General features: G+C 39.3%; 1 long non-coding RNA gene across 1 annotated transcript; it reads left to right on the top strand.

Moving 5' to 3' along the window:
• The first annotated feature begins 3,551 nt into the window (after nucleotides 1-3,551).
• On the top strand, nucleotides 3,552-10,513 carry LOC133225368 (uncharacterized). The gene is made up of 4 exons (XR_009729125.1): nucleotides 3,552-3,853; nucleotides 4,992-5,457; nucleotides 8,095-8,158; nucleotides 10,292-10,513. It is a non-coding gene; the product is annotated as an uncharacterized LOC133225368 (long non-coding RNA).
• The last annotated feature ends 1,388 nt before the right edge of the window (nucleotides 10,514-11,901 follow it).

The raw sequence follows: 11,901 nt of genomic DNA, 5'->3' as shown, positions 1-11,901 counted from the left end.
GAAGACACAAGGTCTTTAGACATGAGATTCTCATTTTGTGCTGGTCCAAACAGTGGTGTTTCTAGGACTACATGGTAGCAAAAAATATTTAGGACCTATGGAAGCTTTCCTGACCCAAATTGTAAACTGCTTCTGCCCTAGCAGGTTTTCTTTCTTGGATATGTGCACCACTTTTAAGAAGGGAAGAGTCGGCTTTTGGGTTTGCCAGCCTTTAGTTCTATAGCTGGCTTTGTTCAGATGCCTGATTTTTACACAGGTGAATTTAGGTAAAAAGACTTCTTTAACTCAATTTCACTGAATAAATTTCCACCGAATTCTACCCTTTGGTCCGCATACAGGTGTTGACTTTCCTGACACAACTAACATCATAGACAAAGGGGGTCGCAGCTGAGGAGCTGGGTAATTGTTCTGGTTTCAGCAAGTCAGTGAATTGGTTCAGCATTCCCTTTATGATTTCAGGAAAGGTTTCCAAAGAATCAGGAAACAAACCAAGAAACCAAGAAGACTGCTTGACTGGCTTTAAGCCAGTCATTTGATCTTTTTCTGGCTTTGACATCAGGTTTTAATTCTGAAGGCTGGCAATGACAGAACTAACAAATAGCACAGAATAAGCAGAAAAAATATGGTTAAGGTATAATTATTTCTTCTTCTGCTTGTGTTACTGTTTTGTTGGGTTTTTTGTTGGTTTGTTGTTTTTATGTGACCATTACTTCCAAGTTCTGTCATGGGAGGATTTGCTGTTTTCCTCTTCATGTTAAGCCTGTGCCAATTCTGTTTGTCCTTCTCATACCTACACCTGGAAGTTCATTTGCTACTTTGAAATGGTATTCATTCCCCTTACAGTTATGCAACCATCCTGATAATGCAATCATCCCCAGAGCACATCAGCTGCTGTGTCTGAACAAAGAAAAAACAAAGAGCTGCTTATCAACTGTCTCTCTTTTGTTGTAGTTGTGAATCTGAGTAGTTTATGAACAGTGCACTGTGCCAGATAAGCTGGAGTGAGATTGAAACCCACTGCCTGTAGCTTTAAAACTGCTTTTGAAGCATGCAATGGGATGATGCATTTGTTCTGTTATGAAACAGGGAGGTGAGAGTTGAACTGGCTGGGCCAGAGACTGGGTTTCTGGTCTGAGATCATAGTTTACTGGGCCACTCAAAAAACAGAACAGGCACTCTCTGCAAAGAGCTTCCTCCAAGTTTCCATTAACCTTTTCCTGACTGCAAACTGCTGGCAAGTGTTTCCTCATGTAAAACACACTGTGTTTATTGTATTTTATTGTATTGTTTTGTATTGTATTATATTTTGTATATTAATGCATCCTGCTGCTATGTTTCATGGCTATCCATGGCCACACCATGCTGTTCTTGACATTAATATGGCTACTTGTATAAATGAGCATAGATACTTGAATATTACTGACTAGAACATCTGAAAGGAGTTAAGCAAAGGTAAACAGCACTACAGTGGAGTCTAAACTTGAAGAAAGCAGACGAATAATGGCACAGTTTTCTTCTGTTAGACTTCCAGACTCTGGAGTTGGGTCTGTATTGGTTTTTTGCTGTTTTTCAAGTGAGATCTCCTTTAAAATAGCTTCTTTCATTCCTATTAAATCAGATTTAGGTTTTCTAGCTTGAAAAAAATGCAAAGGGATTATCTAGGAAATAAAATGTTTCCACTTACTGTTTGACACTTTCACTTTAAAAAAAAATCATTAGTAGAATATTCCTTATTGAAGATAATTCTTTGTTGAGTTTTCTGGCAAAAAAAGCTCTGTTTTCTATCTGTTTGGATATTAATGGAAAACCTTAATATTTGTGTATTATCTCTTTTTTTTTTCTCCCTGCAATGAGTGTTTCAGGGGTCATTTGTATATAGCGAAAGAACATTTGAAAGAAGTGGGTAACTCAAAAACTCACCAAGTGAATTACATCAGATTTTTAAAATACCTGACAGAAATTTGTCTTGGACAAGGAATCTCTCAGGCTAGTGGACATGACTAACAAATAATTTAAAGGCAGGGAAGGCTGTTTTGTTCTAATTTTTATGTTGGATTTGAATATTTTTGCATTTAAAATTTAATCAAGAATCACAGTAGGACTTTCAAATCATGTTAGAAAAAGTGTGTTTGTTATTTGCGCAGGACCAGACTTGAAGTGGATGAAGGCTACAAATCCTACATCAGTGTCAAGCACTATATTATGATTTTAAATCTGGTTTTGACTATATTTAGATGTCTATATTATCTAGGGTGTTATACCTTATAAATTAAAATATATATTGTTTGATCTTTGAGTGAAAGAATTTCCTTCCTTGTTATGTTTAGTGTTTGTATGACATTTCTCTAAAACTCCCGTCTCCCTCTGCTGGACAAAACACAGTCCTTCTTGCAAAAGCTGTTAAATACACTCGAAAGCTGTTCAAATCCTTAGATACTAACCTGTATTCCTCGTTTAGAAAAATGCATATACTCTGGAGGAGCGAAAGAACAGTCTAGACAGCACAAGGTTTCACTTTCAGGCTTCTTGAATTTTAAAGCTGGTTGTCTGGATTCATCTCTTGGTGTCTGAATTAAACTGACCTGACTATCAGTTGGTGAGCAACCTTAGGCAAAGTAAGATTTTGGTATTGTGGGATGCATCTAGAGCTAACCACAAATATGTCCTGTCATAGACTCTTGACTGTCACAGCCCATATGTTGTCAGGAGCAATCCTGCAGGTATCTGTAAAACAGGAGCAGTACTACCTATCCTATGATGGTTATTTAATGAATTTTTAATGAATGTTTGGGTTGCAGCCAGCTGAGATAATCATCACAGATATATTTATGTAATACCAGAATAAATACTAAGGGAAATGTTAAGTGTAAACACGGAATGAAAAGTCCTAAAGCTTTAATTCAACAACACATTTAAGCACAATACCTGAGTGCAGTCCCTATCAGTAAAGCACTTAATATTCCATTACCGTCACAATCCAGATATTTCTTTGCTTTAAGTAGCCTCTCTCCAGCAGAGTTTCCTGCTAGAGGAAGTGTTGGAGCCCACAGCGTGCATAACTCTGACCAGTTCTGCATGTGTTGGGGTCACAGTCATATTAATATACAATCTTGTTATTGTGGGCATGCATAGGCAGGTGATAAAGTTTAATTGGAAACCTGCAGCTTTTCCCAGACACTTCCCAATAAAATATACATATGAAATGCTGCAGTGTCACCCTGTCAGTGGCACTAATGCTTTTGGCATTGTTTCTGGAAGTTACTTTATAGAAATAAAAGGTCAAGTATTCACTATGCAGAATAACACATTCCCACTTGCAAATGAGATTTGGTTTAGAGCCACAGGGGCAAAACCGAAACTTGTTATAAACAGTTACAGAGCTTGCTGTGCCTTATAGATAGATAGATAGATAGATAGATAGATTCTGATATATATATATATATCTCGAATGATGGAATTCACTTACAAACATTACTTAGCATGTTAATACATGATACACAGCTGGCTGCAGACTCCACTTTGCTAGCAAGCTCAGTGTGGACAATGTTAATGTAGGCAGCATTCCTTGATACAGATGGGATAGAAGCTCTTCATGTTCCCAGGCCTAAAATTACACATGGGTGTAGCAGAATTCTATGTTAGAGAACCTGAGAGCACTGCTTAGTTTAAGGTGCCTGACACAGCTGTATCCTTGTTTCTTCTCAAAGGAAGCCCCAGAATTTGTGCCAGATGCTGTAGGAGACTGATGTGCCAAGACCCCAGTTTGTGCTGTGATGAGCAACCAGCAGTGAAAACAGATGCAGCCCAAGAGCAAATGTAACCAAAGAGCTAGCTTATGGATCACAGGCGACGGGTATGCGTCCAAGCTTCCAGACAGCAGGCATGCATGGCTTGATGAGCAAGTGCTAAATGAGCACTTATGATCCTTTCCCTCAGAGCGGTGCTAAGTGGAAAAGTAATTTATTTTTACCATCCTTTTATGTCAACCTGCCCTGCAGCTGTGAAATTAAAGTAGGACAGAAATGCTTTGCAAAATAAGCACTAAAAAAAAAGTTGACCATGGATTTCTGTTGATTCTGTCGTGGTTTAAACCCAGACAGACAGCTTGTTACCCACTCCCCCCCTTCTTGCCCTCCCCCTACTCCTGGGGGAACGGAGAGGAGAATCAAAAAGAAATGCAACTCCCACGGGTTGAGATACGAACAGTTTAGTAACTAAGGTATAACACAAATCACTACTGCTATCACCAACAATAGTAATGATAAAGGAAATAACAAGGGAAGAGAATACAACACCTCATCACCAGCCGACCGATAATTCGCCCCCCCCAGCCCGACCAAGCACAGACCGATACCTCCTCCAACCCTGCAGTCCACTCTAGCCCCTTCCGGGTAACTCCCAGTTACCTCCTGGGCATGACGTGCTGTGGTATGGAATACCTCTTTGGTCAGTATGGGACAGGTGTCCTGTCTCTGCTTCCTCCTAGCTTCCCTCCTCCCTGGCAGAGCATGAGGCCCACAAAGTCCTTGGCCAAACCAAAACATCATTGTTTTTCAGCTCTGTTCCCAGCTGAAAGTCAAAACACAGCACTGCACCAACAACCAAGAAAGAGAAAAATGACTGCTACTGCTAAACCCAGGACAGATTCCTTTGTATCAACAGATGAATCTTGTTCTTAAAGCTGGATCCAGGATTCTAGTTCTTCTAAACAGAATAAGTTGTTATGTATTGCATTTATATTTATCCAGATACAAGCTTCGTGCCACAGTAACAGCGGGGGTTCTTTTTAGCAACTGTCTTGAACTGATGTGAAAAGATTTCTATTCAAGACAACATCTCCTTTGTAGCACAACATTTTGTGAGCACCTTTACTTGCATTAAGTGAAGTTATTCAACAGGCCACTTGCTAGGTCAGAGCAAAATACAATCAGACTTGCACAATTATTTTTACAATGATTTTCTGAAATGAAACATGCACTTCTTCTTTACAGCTGAAGTCTGGAGACCGAAAATTGGATTCTTGGCTGTACTGGTGGATGCTCTGTGTGCTACTTCAGGCACTAAAACATCTTGACCTTTTATCTGGAACAATTAAATAGAGTTTTGCTTAAGTGGCACATCTGCTGTTCAAGCTGGGACTTGCTTGCATGAAGACTGCCATTCCCAGTTCAGAAGACATTTGCTTATCCAACCAAATTAGAACTCCAGTTTCCTTTTTACAAACATCTGTTTGGAGGCAGGAAAATCTCTCTGGATGTGAAGCTTCAGAAAGCAGCTTCAGAAATTTTCATGCAGTGTTGAACTTGTGATCATTGGCCAAATTCATCTCTGAAATTCTGCAAGCCCAACAATATTACTTCCTGAGTCAAGTGCTGCTTGGTTCTAGGAAATCCTTGAATGACTGTCACAAATTAAAGAAAGGAAACCAGATGCTACAAACAAGCAAACTTTGAACATGTATGATATCATTTTTCTTCAGTACAATAGGTTCATGTGTCACAATTCTTATTAGGTAGCAGAAAGAACATTTTAGTGAGCAATAAGAAACCCCTCCTAATAAGGCTTATAAAAAAATTCTCTCTTGGCAGTGACTGTCTTTATGCATGATTGTAAAAAGACCTTATTCAGATAAACACAGTGCAGTGAGGGAAAGCAAAGCTGTAAAAATTATTAGTTGGTCTTCTTGTGAGTATAAAAATTGAGTTATTACCACCAACATTTTATCAAGAACATTCATTAACAGCATAAAGTCTGATACTCTTCAGAAGTAAAGAAATATATGTGTTTCACTTGCCTATGTGTTCTGATACAGGAAGCCAATTTCAGTTTACAATGATGGAGACTTAATGGTATACATTTTTATGATATTTAGTGTGTTTATTTTGAGAAGTTGTTCACATTTTTAATCAAAAAGACATTTTAAGTGGTTGAAATGATCTTCAGTTGAAACAGGTTGACATCTGCACCCCTTCCTAGCCCTCTAACAAAAGAAAGCTTTAACAGCTGGATGAGTACCAGGATGAGGTTGCCTGTTGTTAGCAACAGCTGGTGTCCAGATGCCTCACTGTCCTACTGAGCTTCCTTGTGATGTTACTGGAGCTGATGCAGGCAGGAATAGTTAAGTAAGAAATCTGCCTGCCCTCTCCCTTTTTAAATATTCATTTAGATTTTTTTCATCTTATTGATAAAAGTCTACTCACACTTTAGTGGATTTGTTTCTCCTCTCATTTGGTAATTCTTCTGGGGACTACGCTATTCACATCAACAGAATTGCACCTGTATATAACTAGGAGGAGAGGAGTTGATCGAAGATTCATAAAGCCTGTTGATGTTGCCATGTCTTTTAATTCCCATGGGTCAATGAATCATTTAACCTGTTTCCTTCAGGCCATTGGAAAAAAAAAAATAAAAAAATTAGGAATGTTAACATTTGCTGAAGAATTAACACCGTTCTGAAATAAATGACCCGTGCTTCAGTGTTACATGGCAGGCCAGAGACTATGCTCCTCCTTGTGGCAGCTTTAAAGGGGAAGAAGCTCTCACACTTTAAGACATAACTTTTAGGCTTATAACGTCTGTTACCTTTCCATTAAGATACAGATGCAAAAACAAACATTGAGGTGTCAAACGCTGTGTTTATAAAGCCAATAGGTACATTTCTTCTTCTTGTTCTTGTGCAACTCTTCCGTAGTGGAAAAGTTATCAGAAAAGCCCTTTCTGAACAGCCAGCTTGTACTGGTCAAGTTTGACAAGCTGTCTTCTCACACCAGGGTATTACAGATGTGAGACATCTATCAGGGGCTAGTAAGATTATCACACAGTTTAAGTTTGTATTAAATGAGACATGTTGGGCAGGACTTCCTCCATATTTTAGTAGGAGTTGATCTTGCTTTGAATGTGTAAAACTGCACGTGCATGGCATCCGCAGGCTTAGATGAGGCTGAATTACCTTGGTGGATGTCTACCTCTAGTAACAACTGGGTTGTTAAAGCAACGAGACTCCTAACATAGATGCTTTTCAAGTTCCTGAAGTTAGGCAAGCTAGATCCAGACTAGTATGGTTAATGCGCCTACCAATAAAATTGTTTCAGAACTGTACATTTTAAGTAATCTCTGTATATAAAGAAATGTATGTAAATGTAGAAACAAAGAAAATTCCTTAGTCTAAATCTTTGTTGTCCAACCAAATGTTATACAAAAGATCTGAAAAAAACCCTGCATAAATAGCCTCATTTCTAAAGTGCATGGCTAATCCTGCTTCCTTAAAAATGTAGGATAATGTATCTGTTAATTTAATGGGAGAAGAGCTAGGTTGTAATAGTGGAGTATTCAAAACTATTGTAATGTGTAAAGCTTTAAAAAATCTTACAAGCATCTAAAAATTCTGCGCTAAGCAGATACATTTTTCCACTCTACATCATATTTCATAAAGGACAATCCTTTTGTCCATGGATTGTAAAGGAGGCACATGAGGTTCTGGTTCTCTGTGTATTTTGTGTCATACTTTCTGTTCCTGTAGCTCCAGCCTTGTTCCTTTGGATGCTGAAGTATGCAATTGTACATGTCATCTTCAAGACAGAAGGGCAGGATCTTGCTGTCAGTTTTTCCCAGCAAGAAAAGTAGAGTTTAAAGTCAAAACAGATGCAAAGCGAGAAAGCTATAGAAATAAAAAATGACCAGTCAGGTGTTTGTGCCTTGACCTAAACCGGATGAATGACAGAAGTGTGACAGCATGTTTTGTGAGTTGTTAGAAATTTTTTACCTCTCAATAATGTTCATTATTTACTCCTTTCATTGTCATGAAAAAAAAGTCTCTTGGAAAGCCACTGCTTTCCACACTGAGGCCACTGCTGGCCTCAGTTGAAATCTTTTATATGTGCCTTCAGCACAAAATTAAGAAAATTATGGTCACTTATTCTTTTATAATTTTGGACAGGTGTGATTCCTTAGATTGCTTACTTAGATTGTAACTGAACTAAAACTCTTGTTGAATTTTGTAGGAGTTGGTAAACGTTACGCTGTTCGCACTTTCCAAATGGCAAAATGTTCAGCAAAATATTAATGATCTAAATTTATGTGCTTTTTCTTTTTCAGCAAGAATGATGTAAGATGTAAGGATTCCTAATGAAATTAAAGAACAGAAGATTGCAGATTAAAAGTAAATATCTTATGAAGTGGTGTCCTTGTAGCAAGTATGGATGAATTTGAAGAATTGGGCAGTTATGACCATTAATATAATATGTTTCATTTTACATGCTGAGAAAAATTCCTCCTTTCACAATAAATGACAGTCCTCATATAGGATGAACACACTAGATATTTGTATGCATAAAAGATAGCTATTTTTCAGTTAATATATGCCATTCATCAGTGTTATTAAAGTATTGGCATACTTTGATACTGTATTTAAAGACAGTTTAGTAGTTTATTTTTGTTTGCTTTAATGAAGATGTTCCTTCTATAGAACATCTGAGAGAGGGAGACCTACATAAAAGAGACGCGTGCATTATTTAAGGGTAATATACCAGATTAGTGATTTTTAATGTCAAAGAAACATTCTGGATGCTTTGTCTGCATTCAAGAGACTCGCTTTTGCATGCATGGAATATGGAAGCTGTCAAAGTGTTGAAAGTCTGACAGATTTTTTGAGCTAAATATTCTATTTTTTGACAGAACAGTTTGGTTTCTGAGTCCTGCATCCTTGCTTCAGTGAGCAAAGGATGCTGTTATGTTTGACTTAGTTCATTTTGAAGTCTCCAGTGGTCATAACCCATAAACCAGAGTGACACAGGGCCATCAATCAGCATGCAATGACTCTTGTCTAAGCTTTAAATTCTTCAGTCTATCTTGCGCATGATGTTCAGAGTGCAACCTGTGGAATATCAGTCATTTTTATAATGTGATAGTGGAGCTCTGAGATAAAAGAGTTCTTGCCCACATCTCCAGGTTCTGAGCATTTAACTGCTGGGTGACCTACCTGACAGTACTGTTTCTTCAGGCCTGGTGTTTTCACATGTAAGAATGCCTCTAGACATTTTTGAGTTGTACTTCAATGACATGCCATTCAAACAATGAGCCATGATCATTCTCAGGTTTTAATGGCTAAATGGCCACAATCTGGATGTGATTTTCTTCAGGCTCGACATTAATTTTATTCTTTCTGCTGTAATACCAGCTAGTACTTACAAGGTGAGTACTGGTGTATGTGCCACCTTTCAAATTTGGCAAATTAAAATAGTGATACAATCTGCTTGGTATTTATATGTATCTATGATCATTTCTATACAGTTAACTGCATAGATTTTCTAAGTTAATTGAAGGAAAATTGTATGTTCGATTCCCACTGGTGGGAGATTCACAGTAATAAGCCTATCTATTTGTGATAGGCATAAAAATACATGGAATTCAATTTAGTGATTTTATTTACCTGATTTTTAAAACTTTGGTGTATGACTGAAGTCATGCATTTGTGTAGTGTTTTGTTGGGGGGCCAAAAGCTGGAGGATAAAACTCATCTTTATTTTTTTTTTTTCTCAAAATAAGCTATAATTTTTTCCCTTTCTTGCATAGCCTGTGAATTTTAATTGTGCTTTCATAGTCACTAGCCCATGAACATGACCAATAAGCACAGCTTTCTATTAAAAAGTATTCATATTTTTAAACCACAAAGACATATCTCTACATAACTTCAAGGTACTCCTTTCACTTCTTTGTTATCACGTGAATGATTTTTTGCCATACTTATTGCGCTCTGCTAGACTTGACTCTGCTGTAAACCTCATAACAAACTGAAAAATCCTGGGACTAATTTACACAGATTTCCAGTGACTCACTAGGGGTGGCATGGCTGTTTGAAGGCAACAGATTCTGCTGGCTCCACGGAGTTTGTGGTTGATGGTGAAGCTGTGGAGGGGCTGTACAACACCCAGCTATTCCTGGGGTGTAGGGATGGGCTAATCCGGGGCCAGCACAGCATAAGGGTTATGTGAATTTAGTTGCCTGAGCATAGGAGTCTAATTACCTTGGACACCCCAATCTGGCTTCCCTCCAGATGGGCAAAAAATGTCCTGGTGGGTCATATTTGTCAGCCATGGGCAAACATCTTGGAAATATGCTAAATTAGCGTGACTTACTTGAAGGATCCTATGTGTGTAACTCAGACATCTCTTTAGTGGGCAAAAACACTGGATACACCCCAATGCATGCAGGAAATATCTCTGACATCTTAATGCAATTATATATGACAGTTATAGGTATAAATATATATTAAAATCCCTCCGTCATCTTCCAGAACTACAGGGAACTGATCTCAAAACTTAGCACCCAAAGCTGCTGTACCAGAACAGGGTATGCAGGAACTGATGGCTGATTTCACTTCACATTCACCAGCTGGCAACCAACACTTAGCAAATCTAATTCAAAAAGTAAGGTAAGAACACTCATATAAGGAGCCTTCTCACACTTGTCAGAAATGTGAGCACTTTGTAATGTGAGTGCAGAAGTGGGTCAGAAATGAAGATTATTTTTTTTTTTTTCTGTGTTAAAGCTCCCTCAAAATTCAAAGCAAATGATCTTCTGTATTTAAGTGACTGGTGCTGGCAGGGCTTCCACCAGCTTTTTTACAGGGACAAATACTTGGAATTAGTTGCTGTCGTGGTTTAACCCACAGCCAGACAGCTTGATACCCACTCCCCCCCTTCTTGCCCTCCCCCTACTCCTGGGGGAACGGAGAGGAGAATCAAAAAGAAATGCAACTCCCACGGGTTGAGGTAAGAACAGTTTAGTAACTAAGGTATAACACAAATCACTACTACTACCACCAATAATAGAAATGATAAAGGAAATAACAAGGGAAGAGAATACAACACCTCATCACCAGGTGACCAATAACTTGCCCCCCCCAGCCCGATCAAGCACCAACCCATACCTCCTCCAACCCTGCAGTCCACCCAGTCCTTCCGGCTAACTCCCAGTTACCTCCTGGGCATGACGTGCTGTGGTATGGAATACCTCTTTGGTCAGTTTGGGTCAGGTGTCCTGTCTCTGCTTCCTCCCGGCTCCCCTCCTCCCTGGCAGAGCATGAGGCCCACAAAGTCCTTGGCCAAACCAAAACATCATTGTTTTTCAGCTCTGTTCCCAGCTGAATGTCAAAACACAGCACTGCACCAGCTACCAAGAAGGAGAAAAATGACTGCCACTGCTAAACCCAGGACAGTTGCTGTACAGCAGGGTTGTGTACTGTATACTACTTGTTTCCTTCTCCAGCAAGTAAAAGCATCTGGCACTGCCTTATGAAGATTGCCAGTGTGTGTCTACCACACATCAGTAAACAAGTAGCAGTGGGTTGGGGCACTATCAGGAGGGTTGTTCTAGGAGGAAGCATTCTGGCTACATCAAACTGAAGGGCTTCAGGATTTACCTGATCCCATCTCAGTGGCCTGGGCACCCATCAGCTGCCTTCTCCTGACCCTGGTGTCTGCAAGAAGTAAACTCAGCTGTAGGCTACTGAAAGGCCCAGGACTGTGTAATATATCACAGTGGATATGTGATGCTAAATGTGTAAGCAGATTTTGTTGCTATGTTTATGTTGTATTTTGATTGTAGGCAGAGGGTGTATAGGAGTGATATATTTGTAAGTAAAAGAGAACCAGAGAGCGATTCCTGGCTCTGCAAATACAAGCCTGCATTCAGGGCATGGGTTACACTCATGGGGAAAGCCGGGTCAGCAGTATCCTGGGAACCTCCCTATGCCCTTGCTGCCATCATGCATACTGCCTCCATTCCAGAGGTGGAAAAGCAAAGCTGAGTTAGGGAGTACATCAGGCTTATGCTTGCTCCTTGGCTGGGCTCCCTAAGATTTGTTCAGCCTGACTATCCTGTAACATCGGCTGGGGGCATAGT

This window comes from Neopsephotus bourkii, unplaced genomic scaffold (genome assembly GCF_033783945.1).
Source record: "Neopsephotus bourkii isolate Nb327-2 ecotype Australia unplaced genomic scaffold, CSIRO-AGI_Nbou_v1 NB_1760, whole genome shotgun sequence".
NCBI classification, from domain to species: domain Eukaryota; kingdom Metazoa; phylum Chordata; class Aves; order Psittaciformes; family Psittacidae; genus Neopsephotus; species Neopsephotus bourkii.
Note: the sequence above shows the minus strand (reverse complement) of the source record. Positions and strands in the feature narration are given on the sequence as shown.